Genomic DNA, 11516 nt, shown 5'->3' with positions numbered 1-11516 from the left:
CAAGAATATCTACAAATATAATTATTTTTTTTAACTATAATAAAATATTATAATAAGTTAAATAAAAAAAATAAAAATAAAAAACTTTTGTCTAAAGCTTTCACAAACGAGAAGTAGGGAATGTTACTTTATATTTGGTCAACCTAAGATCTTTACTTTATTAGTTACTATTGCCATGTTTCTTTACAAGGATTGATGTGAGACCCAAAAGTCTCAAATTTATCGTATCTGCGGCCTTCTCATGTTTTTCACATTTTAGTCAACATGTAGCAGGTAGCTAGTAAAATGTTTGATGACATCTTGCGATAATGAGTTTTAGTCTTATGTGAAAGTGGGCGGCTATAAAAAAAAAAATTAAATAAATAAATAAATAAAATATTTCAAATACTTGAGTGGGGGTAATAGTGGAATTTTTGTTATTATTTTAGTGGGAGCACTATTAAAATTTTATTGGTATATAATCTAAATATAAATATATATATATATATATATATATATAGGTATATAATATAAAAAGTAAAAATTTCAGTGGAGATAATTGCCCCAATTGGGCCTTGGATACGTCGGTGCCTCTTTATAACAAAGATGATCATTAAGATCACAAAACCCTTAACAACAACAGTAATGTTGCATTTTGGAGCAACAAATTCGCAATATAGATTTGAAATTGAAGAAAATTTTAGTGTTGATTTAATGCACTAAACGCAACACTATACTTATTGTTAAGGAATTTTTTGAATTTTTTTTTTAATTCCAAATTCATAGTGCAGATTCAGTGTTCCAATATGAATGTTCTTTGAAATTGTCTTTTTACATATTTTGCAAGTTCGAGTCTTAAAGCATTTCATTTTTTATTTTTTGGAAAATATTGTCAAATGTTTAGTTTTGCTTTACTTTCATTTTGTTTTTCTTTTTCTTTCCCCCCTTTCATTTTTTTTTTCTTTTTGTTCCCGCCCCCCCCCCCCCCCCCCCCGCGCGCGCGGGGCATTGTACTAAAGCTTTTACAACAATACTAGTTAATTTAAGTAAATTTATCTGGATGGTCGAAATGGTTTGGACATTCAAGAAAAGAAGACATTGAACATAGAATTAAAATTCATAAAAACTATTTAATAAGAGTTGGTTTGGTTTATAATTTTTAAAACAGTTCTCATAAACTTAGGAAAAAAAAAAAGAACAGTTTTCAGAGAACTATGAAAGACTGTTGTCTGAAAACAAGTATTTTTATAACTTAGTTTTTAGAAAACTGAATCAAGTGAGTTTTTTTTGTACAATTTTCTGTTATCAGTTTTTCGAGAACAAAAACTGTTTTCATAATTACAAATCGCCAGCCTAACTCTTCAACAAAGTTCTAAAATTTAAAAAAGAAAATCAAACATATAAACTAACCATCTGAGCAGGTTTTGCTAAAACCACAAACACGTATGATTTTAGATCATTTTATACTTGATAAATTATTTGGTCTCAGTTGTGTAAAATGGTAGTGTGAATTTTGTGAAGCTGGTTAGCAGTTAATAGTCTTTTTTGTTTAATCGAGAATGTGGCAATCATGTGCTAAGTCACACAGAGCGGGAGCGAGTGTGGGAGCGGGAGCGAGAGCGAAAGCGATAGCACGAAAGCATCAAAGTCTAAAAAATTTTAGAGCGGGAGCAAAAGCAAGAGCGCGAAAGCGTCAAAGTCTAAAAAGATTTAGAGCTAGAACGTCTTAAGAGCGTCCGTATATTAAGTTTAAATAAATATATTAAGTGGATGACATATATATTTTATATTTTTATTTATTTAAATCCATATGCAAATATATTCATAATTATTTATTCTATTAATGATATATGTAATAAATAAGCTAACTTTTCTCACTAATAGATGCTTGATTTATCTGTAATATTCTCTAATTGAGAAGTTTTTTAATAATATATTTTTAAATATGTATAATTAATGGAAAATGATATTTTTGAAGACTTTCTCTTATCGATAAAAACTGCCTTTCACTTTCCTCTTCCTTTCCTTTGAAGCTCTCTATATACAAGTTGAACATATTTTTGCTTAAGCGGTTTTCATCCCAAGAGAAAAAAAAAAAAAAAAAACAGGGTTTGCATATCTATTTCGTCTCTTAGTTCTCTTTTTTGTCATCTGCAAAAAAAAAAAAAAAAAAAAAATTCACCCCAAGACAGAAAAAATTAAGAAAAAAAAATGGGTTTGCATATATATTTGGCTTCTTAGTTCTCTTTTTCTGTCATCTGCAATTTTTTTATTTATTTTTTTGGATATCAAGAACAGTAATTGAGAATTAATATATATATTTATATGTAAACATTTATATATAGAGAAAGAAGGATGAAATTACTTAAGGAACTGCACAAAGATGTATGCAATCCATGGCCTTACTCTTAGAGATTTTGAGATTCGTTTTCATCCATAAGCCTTCCCATGTCCTACTTCGCAGCCGATGATTTTTCAATTATATGCCCAAGAAATAAAATCCGGCGTGTTTTTTTCACAAGTGCCTTTCCAATCGGAGAGAATCGAGAGATCGAGACCATTTGGAGAAGCTTGGTCGTTTCGGCCAGATTTAGGTGTCCAAAATTCGAACGATCCCATAATCGGCGTTAGGTCAAAGTGAGGAGTGTGAGCAGTGTTTTGGCGGACACAATCTGGGAGGACAGAGAGGAAACGGCGGAGCTCCACTGCTTGAGTGGGTGTCTGTGATTTGGAGAGCGTTGGAGCATCGGTGAAGAGGAGAAAGACGTTTTTGTTTTTAGAAAGGGCACTAGTTACAACACGACACTTGTACAGCAATGAAAAGTTGGTACCTAGTTGGTTATTTTAAGTCGGGTGAAATAGCAGTGCTCATAATTTATATATATATATATATATATATATATATGGTAGTATAGCAACACATACTGAAATTTAAGTAATTAATGTATATATTGAGTAATAGTGTAAGTAATAAATGTATATATGATAATATAGAAATTCTATATCACTGAGACTCTGTCAAATTTAGTTATATAAAGTAAATTCGTATGAAAATCATGAATTAGGAAAATAAATTTGCGACGCAGATTTTGTGCGCTCCCAAATTGCAAATTCAGAGAGCCTTTTGGATGAATTGTGTGACTAAGATCATGTGTATCATACTGGGCGAGCTACACATACACAATCTAGGTGTGAAATTGGAAAGTATTATATATATGAGACATTTTGGGGGTAAAATTCAATAACAAATTTTTGTAGGCTCGAATCCAAAGCAAATAATATCATATTATGTGGTGGAGTGTGTTGTTTATAAATAGTAACAGAACCTAATGAGGTCGGAAGTGTAGCCAAGGAGAGGCCATCTTTTGGACGGGCGTACCATAAGTGAGTGAGCTATATTTTATCCTCCAGAGCTTGGTCGTATCTTTTTTTATTTATTTATTTATTATTTTTTATTTTTTTATTTTGTATGAATGTAAAGATCATGTGAATATAAAATTGTCTTTTGCAATATTTTTGCCATGATTTTATTTTAATATTTACAACTATAAAACTAGGAAAACTCATTCATTTAAATTCACATGATCTTTACATTCATACAAAATAAACGATTAAAGTGTATAACTTGGACAGACTAATGCAAAGCAAATCTAATTTTTTTACGAATTTGGTCAACCATTTTGTTAAAATTTAGCTTAGACCACGTAGAAAACCTAACTTAATTTGAGTTTTACGGTACTCAGTCCCAACTCAAACCAAAATTATAACTCAATCAACCTAAATTAATTTGAGTTTTACAAAGAATAGTGTATCAACTATCAACAACTCAATTCCAACTCGAACCAAAATTATAACTCAATTTTTATACTTTTAAATATGCATAACACATTTATAATCGTAATTAACATTCTTCTCCTAATTTCTTTCTTTTTTAATCTATTTTTGTTGTTTATGAATACTTTAGAAAGAATTAAGGATTTTGTAACTCAATGGTATCTCCTCTATCACTCAAAGTAGATAGTGAAGATTCGAATATCTAAATGAATAAAATGGGTGTGTGCATATGAATTTCCTGACATGATAAAAAAAAAATAAAAAATCCTTTAGAAAGGCGCGAGTTCAAAGATATGCTTATTCTATTTTGTTTTATATTAAATCCGTTAGAAAAAAAGATTTGGATATGTATTGGGCTTATATTTGCATATGGGATGGGCTTGGGTTTGGGAGGTTGATTGAAAGTTTTAGTTAGTTGGGCTTAAATTGAAAGTTATATTCAATTGGGCTTAAGTTTGGATATGATCGAGTTTGTATTCCATTTTTTTTTCCTTTTTTTGTGAAATTTTTTGACGCAAAGCGCATGTCATTTTTTATTTTTATAATATATTTTTTTAATTCTTTATAATATCATTTATATCTCAAAAAAGACACAAAGCGCATGTCATTTTTTAATTTTATAATAAATTTGTAATACTTTATAATATCATTTAATTAAAAAAAAAAATTTAAAAAGAGAATAGAATTGAAAAAGGTAAATTATTAACACAATTATCGTTAAAGCATTCTTACTTAACTTTGATGGAGATGGGACCTATCAAGGGCCTTGTAGTACAACATATCTTCTATACCTTTTAAAGTGAATGGTAAGGGTTTGAGTCTCCAAAAGAGTAAAGTGGGTGTATGAATTTTTTACCAATAGAAGAAAAAAAAAATAAAGATAGGACACGAGTGGGCCTAACTAGAGTCTCACTCGAAATTATTTTAGGTAAGGGCAAGGTATTTGAGATTGTGAAATTAATATTGGATTTAGCTGCGAATCTAATAGTTATTCATTTAACTTATAGGTGTGGCGGTGTTGTCCAAGTGGTAAAGGGACCTACCTTAATTGCCCCCACCTTATGAAGTATTGCCCATGCGGTAAAGGGGAAGGCCTTAAATGTCCCCACCCTATGCTCTTAGGTTTGAATTCCCTTCTTCACTAATTTAAAAAAATAAAAAATAAAATTACTAAATTATAATAATTGATATTAAGTTTAATACAAAAACAAAATAATAGAAGATATAAAACTTTTGAATCCTTTTCAAAATGTTAATAAAAAGGAAGATTATTGAACCCCATAAATTTCAGTTCTTTTATTAAATTTATATAGTTTCAGCAATTAATACATATATTTTAACTTTTACGTTATTAATATTTAAACAACAGTGTCAAAATTCTTATGTAAAGTGTGAAAATGACATTATATATATATATATATATATATATATATATTGGAAATTTTAATTTGAATTGATGTTTGTTTTGAAATAAGATAACCCAAACAAATTCCGGAGAGGATTGAGACAGGTTTGAGTTGCCATCCCAATCCTTGGCAGGTAGAATGTCATGACAAAGGTTGGTGGTGGAGGATTCTTTTTCTTTTAACTCCTTTAATTTCCAGTATGTTCAATTGACTAAGTCCACCTATTTTAGTCTCGGTCTAATATGCATACATTCAACCACCACTAAACAACACTCAACAGAAAACATGGTACTAATAGTCTCTGATGGACTTGTTTCAACCAGACCAATAATGATCATTAAAAGTAATGTCGCACTGATCATTAATCATACACCGACAGACAGTTTGGATTAGATATGAGATTGGTTTCGTATCCGTAAATCTTCAGACTGGATAGGAGGATGAGTCGGTTGACAATTTATTTATTATAATATGTTCGTATAACATATTGTGATGGTATGAAAATGGGTCTTATTTGGATGGGTTTGGCCGAATTTTGAGCTTGTTATGAATGGGCAAATCAGGTCAATAACTCATTTATGACTAATTGTGGTTAGAAGAGAGAGAAAAAAGGGGGAAGACTCGAGAAAATAGAGAGAGGAGAGAAAATAGAGAGAAAGAGGGAGAGTGCTTAGGAGAGAGAAAAGAGGATTTTATTTGATTGGGTTAAGATGAGTACCACTCTTAACCCCCTATTGACCTTTATATTGTATAAGTACACATTTTTCACCCCACGTTCACTTGAAATATGGGTATTCAAATGATTTAATTTTAGTGGACAGTTTAATGGGTTTGGACATAAATTGTCACCCCTAGGTATGAAGCCTGAGGAACAATGAGGTGTGTTTTAAACCACATACAGTTTGCTTAAATACTAGATGAAACCGATTTTATGACCATGGAATTATTTAGACTAATATAGTATTTGTCTACGCATTCATAATCCACTTTGAAGAAGTTTATGGAGGAGAGTGTTTAAAGTATCAATCCATCAATTTTGATAATTGTATTTTCTAAAAATAAAATGAGCGGTCACTCGACTTTTCTAAGTGTTGCAATCCATGTGTAGGGTTTTTTTTTAATAAAATTTAAAGTGCATGAATCAAGTGAGAGATAGTTAAAAATTTTAAATAAATAAATTTATTTTGTGCTACTATGCACTACGTATAAAAATGAATAATAGCACAAAATGCCATAGTATTTTTTGTATAATATCAGACCTTTATGTCACTCCTAAACCTAAATCTTGGCGCCGTCTAGACTGAGGTGCAACAGTTGCCATTTATTACTAAGATTCTCTTAAAATTTAGGGTTATTATATAACAATTTGTCACCTAACACAAAACCATACCATGGGGACATGAACAACTTCAAAAGTGGTAATCGATGAATGGTTCAACTTCAAACCAAAGTAATCAAAGTACCAAAAAAAAAAAAAAAAGGGAGGCAGTAGGTGTTAAGAGATGTGAAGGAGCAACAATAAAAGTTCATTCATGTCTTCTCATTGAGCAAAGTGGGCCTCAAGTGTTGAAGACTTGAGGTCGGTAGGTAATGTCAATAAGTTACAAAACAACAAACAAGACACAGCAACCATTCAAGTGCATGATCATGAATTGTATCATGTATAACAATTCACCAAAAAAAAAAAATTTGAATCACCTATAACAATTCAGTTCTTCTATATTTTTTTTATCCACCTCAAGGTATATTGGATGAGTATGCAACATAAGCTTAGCATTTCAATTGAAATATTAGACCTAATTCATCCTAGCCCACTCTGTTTCATTTTAGGGCTTAAAACACTTCGACCAAACGTTTCAGTTGAACTATCTGGCTAGATAATCATTTTCCTTGATACATATGATTTTTACGCAAGAAGTTACTAAGTCGGTTTATGTTGATATTTACATTTTTTTTTTTTTTTTTTTTTGGTGTGGGGGTAATGTTAAACATTCACTTTAACAAATTATAATCCAAACAATTCATCAATTATTCCATCAAATGCAACCATAGAAGATGAACAATTGTGGATCTCTAGGTATTATGGGCTTTTATAGCATTCATGTCTCCTCCTCCTTCCATATACGATAAACAGCTAGAAGTGAGGTGGATTTTTGTATATATCCAAATTTAGACATATTGTGATGGGCCCATTAAAATCATTTTCAAATTGCATTATTTTTCATTTTTTATTTTTTAATTTTAATTTTCAATTCACATTATTACTACCAACAACTATTTAAGTGAAGAGCTATATATATTAAGTGCATCTGAGGATTGCACATGCTTATGGTCCAATCTGACTTTTAGTTAGGAAAATGCAATGATACTACTGTCAAGAACTCTTCTGATAAATGGAAGTGACAAAAACCATAACCTCTTTTGAAGTCATAACTTTTTTAATATTTTTCAGTGCAAAGGAAAGTGATCACATAACCTCCAACAATTCATTTGAAAATGAGATTATGTTCTCCAAGGCAAACCTTGTAAGGTTTGGTTGGTTTTTTTTTTTTTTTCGTACCACCTCCAAGGTTGAACCATGAATTGAGTGCAGTTTAATTCCAACATTACTTGCCTCTTTACTGCAAAAGATACGTGATTACATAACATCTAACTATTTAAACAATGGCCTTAACAATTGAGAAAAAATGAAATGAATTCGGTATAGAACTAAAAACTGACCAATACATACTTTGAAGACTTTGAAAAAAAAATAATAATTAACGTATCTTTCATAACCTAATCGATAAATTTTAACACACAGTGGTGACCATTCGATAGTACTTGATCATAATACATTAACAAATGAAATTTAGTCTTCAGAGACGTAACGGCGTTGGTAGAAATTTGAAAGGTAAATTCTTGAGGTCATACTTTCGAATCGCACTCCTGACTTAAATGGTGTGTATTGTAGAATTAATACACGTGTTTTAAAGGAAAAATAAATACAAATTAAAATACAAATTACACATTCACACAATATGTAAGAATTAGAACAAACCAAAAAGTGTAACACAAGCATGCCAAAAGAATATGGTATATGATGATTAGTTATAGGTAGTACTTCGTCCCACTTCATAAACCGACAACATAGGGACCACGGGGAACCATAATCTAATTATTTTCATCATTATTTTAATTAAAAGAAATATTAGAAAGATACCAAGAGTAAAACGAGTAACTACTTAATAAAAGAACGATTATATATATATGTATATATATATATATTCTCTCTCTCTCTCTCTCTCTCATGTACTCCGTATAAGCATTATGGAGAGGCCAACAAAACAAGCATTATGGAGAGGCCAATAAAAACGCCAGAGCAACCAAATTAATTTAAAATAAAGAGCAAAAACTCTTTGTGGAGCTAAAGAGAGCAATGATATGCTTGTTAATTTTGTAATACAAATGGAATCTCTAACCATATCAAAATTGATGTAGAAATAATTGTTAATGCTCCCTCTCAACTGTCAAAAGTCCAAATGGACAAGATGATAATATATATATATATATATATATATATATATTGTTGCAGTTTAACGTATCTATTTGAACTCGTTGAGATTCATTATTGATCAAAATAGTTCAATGGTCAATACTTATTATTTAGGATTAATTTCACTGACACCTTCTAATATTTAGTCAAATATCACCCCCAAATATCTTTTGAAAATAACTATCACCTAGGTTCATTTTCACTTTTCCGTCACAATTTCCGTTAAAAATATGTAAAATTTGACTCGGTCAAAAGTGTTCTCTAACCTAAAAAATTAAATAAAAACACTACAATACCCCTAAATACACTACAGATTTACAATTATAGATATATCCCCTCTCTCTCTCTCTCTCTCTCTCTATATATATATATATATATATATATATATACACCGAGCAGAAACGAGAACTTTTGCTTATTGGATCGCTAGAGTGCGAAGGTTGTTCCTATCCTTTCCATCGTTCTAGCTGTCCTCACGCAATAGATCCAACAAAAACCTCTCTCCCTCCCTCACCATCACTGGTGCCACCAGCCACCACCGAATCTCCAGTTGTGCCAAAGTACCATTGGAGGACCGGAAGGAAGAAAAAGAGAGGTCATTGACCTCACAGCAAATGTAGGATAGGAAGATTGTTGCTGGCGGTGACTTGTAGCAGGTATGGCGATGAATAAGTCGTCGCCACCGCCATTCTCACGCCGACCAATCGCTGCCCAAAAGCAGCAACCAAACTTGGTTGTTTTTTTTAAACAACTTTCAACAACGGTCGTCGCCATCCATGGCGCGACCCTTGGTTACTTTTACGACCCCCACTTTTCACTCTGAACATGGCGGATACCCCTTTAGTCGTAGAGATCAACCTTAGGTGTGGGTCGATTGCGACCCAGTAGCTGTTATGATCGTTGGACCAATGGTCCAGAAACCGTCAATAATTCCAGCGACTTTTGGTTGACGAGTTGATAGAGAAAAAGAAAACTCCAACGACGTCTGAGGTCTTGACGCCTTTCATGGGGGGAGGTCGCCGGATTCTGGTGATGATCCGATGGTTTTATAAACCATCGAGCATATCTCGTTGATTAAAGATCTTCAACAACGGTTATCGCCATTCATGGCTGCGGCCTTTAGAAAAAGACAAATTCGAACTGAGTTCTTTTATTCGTCGGTGTCATCATCGTCCACCACCACCATAACCATCTATCCACAACAATTATTTGTCATCAATTGATGTTAATGGTAAAACACAGGAGCACTTACTTCTCTCAATTTCAGAACTAACCTAACCAGATTCACAATCTCGTATTAAATCAAAAAAACATTCACACACATCTGTGTTTGATTGAACCTAATTTTTTTTTTCCTTGATTGAACCAAATTTCACAAAACAAAGGCAGCATCTCCGGCAGCCGTGATGGCATCTTCCTGTTTTATTTTGGTGGTTGGGTTATAGAATTGATGGTTGTGGTGGTGGTGGTGGTGGTGGTGTAGGGAGAGAAAGGAATGGTGTGTGGTGGTGGAAAAAGAAAAATGGTAATGGTGGTGGTGGTGGAGAGAGAGGATCGGTGGTGGTAGAGAGAGAAAGGTATAGTGGTGGAGAGAGAGGAGTATATATGTCTTGTGTAATATATATATATACACTCGTGTATACATATATGTCTGGTATATCTATATAATTTGTAAGTTTACAAATTTTTGGGGATATTTTAGTCTTTTAATCGAATTGTTTAGGCAAAAGAGTTGTTTTGACAAAGTCAAATGGTATTTACATCATTATATATCGTGTCAGAACTGTTCAACTATGGGTTGGGGTGTGAGTGAAAAACGGAACAAAAGTTTATAATGTGAGTGATAGTTATTTTCGAAAGATGTTTGAAGATGATATTTGGCCAAATATGAGGGAGTGTCAGTAAAATTAACCTTATTATTTATATTCGTGGCATGCACTGTTTTTTGGGTCTAATTTTATCATTTAGTACTCCAAAATCGCATTTCTCATTCTTCTAAAAATACTATTGAATATTTCAAACTTCTTGTTAGAGTTCTAAATGGACTCTAAATCTTTTGAATTTTGGTACTTAATAGTTATTAATGATTAGGTTTAAACTCCTATTTAGTATTCTGTAAATTTTAGAGAGTGCCTTTCAGGACTTCTTTTTAAATTTCTTGTATTATTAGATTTTCTTATGGTGATAAAACTTATTTATTATAAATATATGTATTGCAATAGACAATACACACTAATTAATTATCATCTTAATTAGTTCTCTTTACATTTGCCATTTGCCGTTCATTTTTTAACATTCATAACTTTTGCTCGATTAAAGAAAAAATGATTTTGTTTTGCTCCTTCTATCAAATTAAACTATTAATATATATATATACACACACTTGTTGGGTTTGTGGCTCAAAATTGTCTACGAAAATTAATTTCCTTTTCCGTTTTGGAATATTGAAATTAATTTCCTTTTTTTCCGTTTTGAAATGTTGAAATTTGTTAAGGAAATTGTGTCCCATAAAGTTTCTATTTTAGAGTTGGGATTGATATGGTAACTCTTTATAGGCAAGTTGGGGAATACTTGTTCAACAAGGATTTGGGTTTGAAGACTCTATAAATAGATATGGATATGAGATAGAGTAAATTGTAGAGAGAAAAAAGAGAGTTGAGATTGTGAGAGAGAGAGAATAATGTGTAATTAAGTTTTTGAAGTAAAGTTAGTCATTCTTCGTCCGTGAACTAGGCAATTTGCCAAACCACGTAAATCTCATT

Source organism: Cornus florida, unplaced genomic scaffold, assembly GCF_030987335.1.
Source record: "Cornus florida cultivar Cherokee Brave unplaced genomic scaffold, ASM3098733v1 CherokeeBrave_3.0.0_Hap2_Chr07, whole genome shotgun sequence".
Lineage (NCBI taxonomy): Eukaryota > Viridiplantae > Streptophyta > Magnoliopsida > Cornales > Cornaceae > Cornus > Cornus florida.
The sequence above is the reverse complement of the archived record's forward strand: the minus strand, read 5'-3'. Positions refer to the sequence as shown.